General features: G+C 38.7%; 1 pseudogene; it reads right to left on the minus strand.

The window, feature by feature from the left end:
* Positions 1–523: 523 nt before the first annotated feature.
* On the minus strand, positions 524–902 carry LOC114102108 (transmembrane protein 254 pseudogene; annotated as a pseudogene).
* Positions 903–10,449: the final 9,547 nt, after the last annotated feature.

Genomic DNA, 10,449 nt, shown 5'->3' on the forward strand with positions numbered 1-10,449 from the left:
TGCCCTGGTCCTCTGCTCTGGGTTCTCGGCAGGTCCTTTGGGCCTTTACACAATTGCTTAGTTGAGGAGATAAGATCCTGCCTCACAGGTGTCTAACAAATATATTATGGAAGTGTCATTTCAATTTGGTTCAGAAAGGTGAGAACAAATTTAGAAGAGATGCTTTACTCAGAAACAGGGAGCACAGGCCCACCAGCAAGCAAATCTAGTACTCCTTTCAGCCCTGAAGACAGAGAGGGACCAGCACAGCCAAGGGCCTCAGAGGGGGAGGCTGCAAGTCTGCTGCCATTCAAGTTTTCTGCAGAACTTGGAAAACCAAGTTATTCTTATATCTTTCTTAGGTAATAACTAGTCTACACAAGCTCAACCAGAGCATACGGAAGAAAAATGAACATTGAGAGGGTCTTAAATACCTTTGTAGGACAGACACTTTTAGAAATGTAGAAAGATCATCAAGTAAACATAGCACCCCTCAAAAGAGAGTCTGAATGTGAAAGTGGAGAGGAAGTTTTGGCTTTCTCCTTTAACTGTGTTTTTGGCGCTTTGGCCTGTAAGCAATCAAGATAGAGAGACATGCTATCCCAAAGAGGAAAGCCTGCAGGAACCAGAGTAGTTGAGTTGAGCGCGACTGTCTGTGATTCCTTTATACTTGCACAATACCATGGCATATCAGGACTCTCCCACGTGAATCAGCCAGGCAAGCCAATACCCATTATGCAGGAGGGTGTGATGGTGGTTCACCAAATACTGAGTAAAGTAGCCCAGGGGTCCAAGGCTCTGATGAGGGACACTCTGGGGCCAGAGGACAACCACGTGTAGTAGCCAAAGGAGAGAGTGATGACTGTGAACCAGAACAGACTGCCCCTCCGGAAGTAGGCTGCACCATCTGCTACAGTGGCCATCACTGCAGCATCTCCAGGGGAATGAGCGGCCACACAGTTCAGCGCAGGGGTGGGCCTAACCTACCTTCTTAAGTTTCCCTTCCTTTTCTCTCTTCCCTTTTATCTCTTTCCAGTCTTTTTCTTTTGGGTTACGTTCAAAATGAAGTGTAGAAAACAAACCTGACAGGTTTGTGAAAAGTGAACAGATAAATGGAAGATGTAAGCAAGATACTTTAGGTAGCTGCCCTCCAACCTCTTCAGAAACATTAAACTTATTTAAAAAAAAAGTATCCTTCAAGCACGCAGATAACGGAGACCGCCTCGGATTGTGTTGTCCCCACATAGATGCTGCTGCCTGGGAATTGCTCCCCTTGCTCATCATCCTGGGAGGAGACCCGTCCTCCCTCCAGATCCAGCTTTGGGCAGGGAACCGCTGCAGAGGTGGCGAAGAGCGCTCCACAGGTACGTGCTCTGCACCGCGCGCCCTCTATAGCCCACTCCGCCGCCTACCCTGGACCCAGAACAGTCACCACCACCCTGGCCTAACCACTGCCCGCTGGCGGCCTCCATGCCAAGGCTGCAGTGGACAGCTGATGCTCGTGTGGTAATAGAAGAATAACTACGAAACACTTTTGAGGGATAATTTTTAAGATAGTTTCCCTTTAAATTGTGAGTATGGTCCTGCAGTGGCCACAGGGCTCAGCTCTGCTGGCATATGCACAGATTTGCCTTGTCTCTTTTGAGGGCCCATGATAAATAACATGGGCATCCTGCTATGTGTTCTCAGTCATTACTTGTTGAATAAAGAAAGAAGAAATGATTGCCTGTGACCAAGGATTTTATTATGGAAGAGTGAGGAGGTCAGCTGAAACAAGACTAGGCATCTTTTTCATGTTGGAACTACCCTCTGGCTAGTCAATAGGCACTTTTTTCTCCTATCTCTTGCTCACTTTTTTTTTCCTTTAATTTTTATTGTTGGTTGTTCAAAACATTACATAGTTCTTGACATATTTCACACTTTGATTCAAGTGGGTTATGAACTCCCCTTTTTACCCCGTATACAGATTGCAGCATCACGTCGGTTACACATCCACTGTTTTACATATTGCTATACTAGTGTCTGTTGTATTCTGCTGCCTTTCCTATCCTCTACTATCCCCCCTCCCCTCCCCTCCCATCTTCTCTCTCTACCCCATCTACTGTCATTCATTTCTCCCCCTTGTTTTTTTTCCCCTTTCCCCTAACTTCCTCTTGTATGTAATTTTGTATAACCCTGAGGGTCTCCTTCCATTTCCATGCAATTTCCCTTCTCTTTCCTTTTCCCTCCCACCTCTCACCCCTGTTTAATGTTAATCTTCTTCTCATGCTCTTCCTCCCAACTCTGTTCTTAGTTACTCTCCTTATATCAAAGAAAACATTTGGCATTTGTTTTTTTAGGGATTGGCTAGCTTCACTTAGCATAATCTGTTCTAATGCCATCCATTTCCCTGCAAATTCTATGATTTTGTCATTTTTTAATGCAGAGTAATACTCCATTGTGTATAAATGCCACATTTTTTTTATCCATTCGTCTATTGAAGGGCATCTAGGTTGGTTCCACAGTCTTGCTATTGTGAATTGTGCTGCTATGAACATCGATGTAGCAGTGTCCCTGTAGCATGCTCTTTTTAGGTCTTTAGGGAATAGACCGAGAAGGGGAATAGCTGGGTCAAATGGTGGTTCCATTCCCAGCTTTCCAAGAAATCTCCATACTGCTTTCCAAATTGGCCGCACCAATTTGCAGTCCCACCAGCAATGTACAAGTGTACCCTTTTCCCCACATCCTCGCCAGCACTTGTTGTTGTTTGACTTCATAATGGCTGCCAATCTTACTGGAGTGAGATGGTATCTTAGGGTGGTTTTGATTTGCATTTCTCTGACTGCTAGAGATGGTGAGCATTTTTTCATGTACTTGTTGATTGATTGTATGTCCTCCTCTGAGAAGTGTCTGTTCAGGTCCTTGGCCCATTTGTTGATAGGGTTATTCGTTTTCTTATTGTTTAGTTTTTTGAGTTCTTTGTATACTCTGGATATTAGGGCTCTATCTGAAGTGTGAGGAGTAAAGATTTGTTCCCAGGATGTAGGCTCCCCATTTACCTCTCTTATTGTTTCTTTTGCTGAGAAAAAACTTTTCAGTTTGAGTAAGTCCCATTTGTTGATTCTAGTTATTAACTCTTGTGCTATGGGTGTCCTATTGAGGAATTTGGAGCCCGACCCCACAGTATGTAGATCGTAGCCAACTTTTTCTTGTATCAGATGCCGTGTCTCTGATTTGATATCAAGCTCCTTGATCCATTTTGAGTTAACTTTTGTGCATGGCGAGAGAAAGGGATTCAGTTTCATTTTGTTGCATATGGATTTCCAGTTTTCCCAGCACCATTTGTTGAAGATGCTATCCTTCCTCCATTGCATGCTTTTAGCCCCTTTATCAAATATAAGATAGTTGTAGTTTTGTGGATTGGTTTCTGTGTCCTCTATTCTGTACCATTGGTCCACCCGCCTGTTTTGATACCAGTACCATGCTGTTTTTGTTACTATTGCTCTGTAGTATAGTTTGAGGTCTGGTATCGCTATACCGCCTGATTCACACTTCCTGCTTAGAGTTGTTTTTGCTATTCTGGGTCTTTTATTTTTCCATATGAATTTCATAATTGCTTTATCTATTTCTACAAGAAATGCCTTTGGATTTTGATTGGCACTGCATTAAACCTATAGAGAACCACTTTTTACAGGGTTGACCAATGGAGAGCTCAAACTTCTTTTATTCTCTCATCTTTCTGGTATGCATTTAAAAATCATGTTTCTAGATTCTGCCACAAGAATGATTCTGGTAAGAAATGCTGCCAGAAGTCCAACTACAGCTTACTAACAGGGAGTGTCCACCAGCAACTTAATGAGAAAACAGTAGAATCTACCCAGACCAGCAGAACTGAGGGGCTGCATCCACTAGACCAGGCATTCCTAGTTCTGCAGAAGATTTCTCTATATAATAGGCTTTGCATGTAACCTCTGGAAAGCTGGCTGTTGGGGCTGAGATTGCCTAATCTAGCTGTGGTCTGGAGTGAGCAGGCAGCCCAGGTTTGGGCCACTGAGACCTGGAATTCTCTATTTCATTGATATAGAGTCTTCCTGTTCTAATATATTCTGGATGAACACAGAAATATTGTATCGAGTGGTAAAGAAAAAAACTTGCTTTGCTAATGCATCAGCAGATCTTATTAGTTCTAATCTTAAATTTAAAAACTTCTCATTGTACCTACTATCACTGTCCTGCTCCAAGCTGCCTTCAGATCTTCCCTGATATATTGTGGTGCCCTCCTGGCTGATCTCTCGTTTCTTATCTGGCCTTGCTTCAATCTGGTCTCATGCCAGAAGCCAGAGTGATTCTGTTGGAAACAGGGATGGTCATATTACCCTTCTGCCTACAATCTCCGGTAGACTTCTCATCTCACTTCAATAGAATGAAAATATTCCAATTCTCCTTCTACCTTTGCAGCACTGTCCCCTAATCCTCTGTTCATACCACTTTCACCTGCTTCTATTCTGGCTACTGTGGCATCTTGCTCTAGGTTCTTGCCCAGCTGCTTCTTCTGTCTTGATTGCTTTTCTTGCAGTGCAACTCATCAACACAGCTTCCTCCCTTCTCTCATGCTTATGTTCAAACTCCAGTTCCTAAGCAGCCCATACTCCATGACCTCATTGTCCATCTCTTTTCCCTGATTTACTTTTCTCCTTTTTGCTTCTACGATTTACATATTTTACTTATTGGTCTGTTTCCTCCATGACTGTAAAATGTGAGCTCCATGAAGGTAGGCATCTTTTGTGCCTTGTTGACTCCTGTATCACCGAGTCTTGGAATAGAGAATGGCACATAGTAGGTACTCAAAAAGTATTTGTTGGATGAATGAATGGCAGCCATGCCTCAGAGAATCACTCGCTACTGCCAGGAGATTGGGGGAAAGCTTCATTATCTGTGGTGACTGTTTCTGTATTGTTGTATCACTTTTTGGACAGGTGCTTTAAGGAAATGGCATCCTTGATTTCTAGTTGATGTGAGATGCTCACTGTCAGAACTGTCACTACACTCATAGACCAAAGAAACCCTGGCCTCCAGAACTAAATTGCTTGGGAAAACACAGGAACGATAGGTTCTATAAGGGTGATGTAGATCCCTGTGAATGTTGCCAATATTTTTCCAGCTTTCTCTCAGCTTCTATTAGTAGCTTTGTTCTAAACAAAGTGGGTTGAAACAGTAGAAATTTACTGTGTCATTTTCCTGGAGGCTAGAAGTCTAAAGTCAAGGCATTGACAGGGTCATGCACTTTCTGAAGGGAGAATTCTTTCCTGTTCTCGAAACTCTTCTAGTTTCTGTTATTTGCTGGCAACCTTTGGCTAATAGAGGCATCGCCTCCAGTCACATCTCTTCTAGGTGGAAGAAACATCTTCTGGAAGCTCATAGGCTCACATTTCATAGTTATAACATTAGAGGAGGACAGATAAAAGTTTTTCTATAGTCTCAGGTTGAAAGACTGAGGAGGAGGGGTGATAGTTGGCTTTATTTGACTCGGGCATCCATCTCTGAACTAATTGGTTTCATTGATGGGGTGGAGCATGAGAAAAATTGGCTGTGGTTGGGTGGGTGAAGAGGAGAAAACAATAGATGTTGACTAATTAATGACTTTCTGAGTAAAATTTTACATTTAACCATATACTAATCCAGAAATATATGTGTCAGGCATCATGCATTAAAATAATTTGTCTTTTAGGGCACTTCATATCACAACTCTGAGACAAGGTACTAAGCTTGCATTCTCAGTTGCTTGTGGCTGACATCATTGCTTCATTTTGTATTAGCCAACCTGTTCAAGTGGACAGTTACTAACAGTAACAAGAAGTAAGGTTTCTTGAAATCTCATAAGAGCAAGTGCTTAAACTTGTATAAAACTTGGTTAATCCTCAAAACTGCGCTGGGAGGCATATAATGTTAGCTTCCTTTTATAGAAGAGAAAACCAAGTCACACAGACATTAAATGACTTACCCAAGATTACACAGCCTGGAAGATGCAGAGTTGGGGTTTGAATCCAGCAGTCTAGCCATCAAGCTGTACTCTTACCTTCCTCACAAACCTACCCCACTTAGGATCTGAGAGTTAAAACCTGGCCTACTCCAAGTTTCATGCTGAATAATACAGTCATTTATCTCTTTTTGGAGGGGTTTAGGGGGGATTGAACTCAGGGGCACATGACCATTGAGCCACATCCCCAGTTCTATTTTGTATTTTATTTAGAGACAGGGTTTCACTGAGTTACTTAGCACCTCACTTTTTGCTGAGGCTGGCTTTGAACTCTTTCTTGATCCTCCTGTCTCAGCCTCCTGAACTGCCAGGATTACCGGTGTGTGACACAGCACCTGACCTCATTTATCTTTTAACATGAAACTCCTAGTAGTAACTGTGATGAAATATAAAGGCAGTTAATAAATACGTGGAACAGAGTATTAGGCAAGGGCAAGGAAGAAACTTCATAAGGAGGTCTCCCATTGATGACTAATCCATCATCTCTCAATAGACTACCCTGGCCATGTTAAAGACATTCCCCCCCACCCCTTTGAGGGCTGGATGACAGAAGTGGCTTAAAATGAGGGTGTATGTAGTTTGAAAAACACTGTTCAATGCCAGAACACATTCAGCCTGCTCAACACTTGGAAGAGGCACTGTGGGACCAGAATGCCAGAAGAAACAGGAATTCACAGTTCCCAGCTTATATTTATGTTGGAGCATCTGTCATGCCAAACATTTGTGGTGAATTGTGTAAGTGCAATACATTTCTACTGTATCATGCATGTGTGTGTTGTTGGCAACTGTAACTATAATAGGAGATACCACCATCTTTTGTATTTAAAAATAACAGCTTAGGGCTTGGAGATACATGAGTGCTTATTACAATGAAAGAAACTAAATGCAAATGGATTTAAGGGCAATTTAATTTAGAGAACAGAAATTCAGTATAATGTATGTAACCAGTCTGGACATGTTTTAAAAAGGTTAGATGCCACTTTATCACCTGTCAAATTGGCACATATTTTTTAAAATGACAAAATCATTTTTTATGAGGACGAAATGGAATGGATATTCTTGTAAACTGATCACCGGAATATAAACTGGCATCAACTTAAACATTTGACATTTGGGTGAGTGTGCATGTGTCTCAGAGTGGTTTTCAGACTCTGATCCTGCAATTCCATTACTAAGAATTTATCCCAAGATTTGCATTCAAGAGACTTCACTGCAGCCTGCTAACAGCAGGAAAATACAAATAGCTAAAATACATTCCATTTGCAAAGTTAAATATTATTTTTTCAATGTATTCTGATGATCCAAGAAACACAATATAGTAATAAAAGACAATAAATTCTTTTAGGTAGATGTCATATTGGAGTCATGTTTGTCTGTATCTGGAATTATAGGTGATTTTTATCTTCAGAATTTAAAAATTATATTTTTTGCTCCCTTAAGTTTTCAAATGGAGGAATAAAATATATTTAAGATGTTTAAAGTATAGATTTTAAATGTCCAGCACAAAAACTATATATATACACACATCCTGCTGAAGTTTTGTGCATCATATAAATATGGAATGCAGACTGTATTGTGTCTGGCATAATTTGTACAACCTAATCTTCATGAGATTCAAGTATTTTTGCATGGATTGCTCAGTAAGTTTTGCAATTATTATTATTTTGGGGGGTAGAAGTACTGGGGATTGAACCCAGAGGTGTGTAATCACTGATCTATATCCCCAGCTGGTTTCATATTTTTATTTTGAGACAGAATTTCACTAAGTTGCTTAGGGCCTTGCTAAATTACTGAGGCTGGCCTTGAACTTGCAGTTCTTCTGAGACTAGAAATGTGCATAACCATACCCAGTTCATTTTTTTCATCTTTCTTGCTCTGATATGTTTCATTGAATGAATATACCCCTATGCATTTATCCATATTCCTGCTAACAGAAATTCTTATACATACCTTCAGATCAACAAATGCCCTTCTTTCCCTGTAACACAGCTAGGAAAAGTATTACTAGGTTGTAGAGTTGGTGTGTATATTTGACTTAGATGTTTCCACTTTTCTTTAGCTAGTCTAGCTTCCTTTATCAGGAGAGTGATCACCACCCTAAGCCAATCTCTTACTTTCATGTTATTTGTTTATCATGACTCACTGAAGAATATCTGGACCAATCTTCACCTTTTGGTGTTTTTCTCCAAAAACTTGTCACAGCAACACACTCCACCAAAATCACACTCATGAATTTCTGTTCATTTCTGCTTCTCTATTCTGAGAATCCAGTGCAGAAATGACTCCAATAACTTCAGATTTACTTTTGTTTGAGTTTTGGCACTAATTCATTTACTTTAGAATCCAAATCTATTGGAAAAAAACTCGAGAGTCTTGTCTCTTAAAAAACTTTTATTAGGTGTTGCTAGATGACGTTGCACGATGTATCGCACACATCCTGTAGTAAACGGCACTCACAGTAATCCACACGACAGCTCATACAGTGACAGTCACAGCTGATTCCCCTTATAGTTTTCATCCATGTAGAGTGAGCATCATTAGATTTTTCCATGAGATCTGATCTCAGACTCAAGATTACCCTCCCATCTTAAAATAACCAACCAAAAATAATTAAAAAAAAAACAAAAACAAAAACAAATAAAAGCCCAGCCACAACAAAAGGCTATAGGGAAATTACCAAAAGTCTATAATTAGATTCTACAAGAATATCACAAGGTATTCATCTTTTCAAAGATGTGTCCCTAAAATTTATGTGATCTGACACTTGGGTTGCTTTTACCACCAGCAGCAAGTGAGATAGTACTTCTATAAAGGAGCAGTACACTGACACATATCCACTGAAAATTCTTGAGGTAATAGATTTTTTAATTTCACTGTTTAAAAAAAAAATCTGCTAATTTCCAGGTCCTGTCCAGCAGGACCTATCTGTTGGATAGGAAGATTCTTTTCTATTTTTTTCTTTGTCAAATATTTACACATATTTGCATATACAACCTGTGTCTTTGTCTTTTCTAAACACATGGTTTATTTTATTCATTCATCATACATTCATCAGGAAAAGCTGAATTACATACTATGGTACATAAAGAATACAACAAAACCAGCATTTTGTATAAAGCAAAACAAAAGACATAGACCAAGAAGAGCAAAATAATATATTAAACATAATAGCTTGATGTCGATAAAGCCCACAGTGAATGAACAGCAACATGAATTTGTGAATCTCATGGTTATCCAACATCTGTATGGAAATTTATTACTAATAAAATATCTCCGAAGACACTTTGTAGAGAAATGATCAAATTCCTAAAGTAGCATATACTTTGTTTTATTTTTAATGCTTTTGTCCTAGTTTGAGCTATAGATTTACCTGACAGTCATTCCAATTCCTGTTTTAAACTTAATTAGTATTCTTTTTTGTGGTTTAAAATACACTTCAAGTTTAATGGCTTGAATTTCTGGTACTTAATATTCATTTCATACTTTCTTTTAAAAATGAACAATGAGTTTAAGAAAAATGCAATGGCTAATTTGCTGTTCTAGAGATAATACAGTAGATTATGGTAGCAAATACAGGCTATATACATCCCTAAAGAGATACTATCTCATTAGCACTTTTTAAATAAAGGGACCAAAGAACACTCACAAAAAAATAGATATGGCTCTTTAGATAAGAAATAAAGTCAAGTGAAAAAAAATAAGGCACTAATAACATATATAAATGTTATATACCCATCACACAAAGCACCATATGGAAGGTTAAAGGGACTATACATTAGTGCTATTGAAAAAAAGGAATTAGCCCAATTTCCCTGGCTTTTCTTCACCCAGTTTCCTCCTTTCTTTTCTGTAATCAGTGTAGACACACTAAGGTGGTCAGAAAATTATATACTATGCAAAATTAATGGAACCAACAGCACAAAATAATCATTTGGAAATAAGAAGTTGATTGCTCTAGCAATGTAAGAAATTTTTCCTTTTAAATTATCCTTATTTTCCAATATTTTTAGCTCAGTAGAATTTGCTTTCTCCTTTCTAATTTATTTTCAAGGATTTCTACATAAGAATATTGTCCATTTGCTTATTTTATTTTTACCTGTCTTTTTCCTAAAATACATTCAAAATTTTTTTCCAAATAGTTTTATGAATACCAAACTTAGTAGTATAACTAATGAAAATCAGAAACAGTTAATAATTAAAGAAACATTTTTTCAATCAGGCTCATTTTAAACATAAATATATTATGACATATTTTCAGAAAATGACTACAAATTTTAAAGAAAACTTTAAGCAATATAATAAAAAGGATAAAATCTGGTACAAGCTACTACTGGAAGTCACTCACCTTAAATTTAAAAATTTTCATTTGATACTGTTAATGAGAATATAACTAAAATGAAATATATTCTGATATTTAAATAGGAGATGCAAATTAGTTTTTAGAACTTCAATTT

Source organism: Marmota flaviventris, chromosome 6 (genome assembly GCF_047511675.1).
Source record: "Marmota flaviventris isolate mMarFla1 chromosome 6, mMarFla1.hap1, whole genome shotgun sequence".
Classification (NCBI taxonomy): Eukaryota; Metazoa; Chordata; class Mammalia; order Rodentia; family Sciuridae; genus Marmota; species Marmota flaviventris.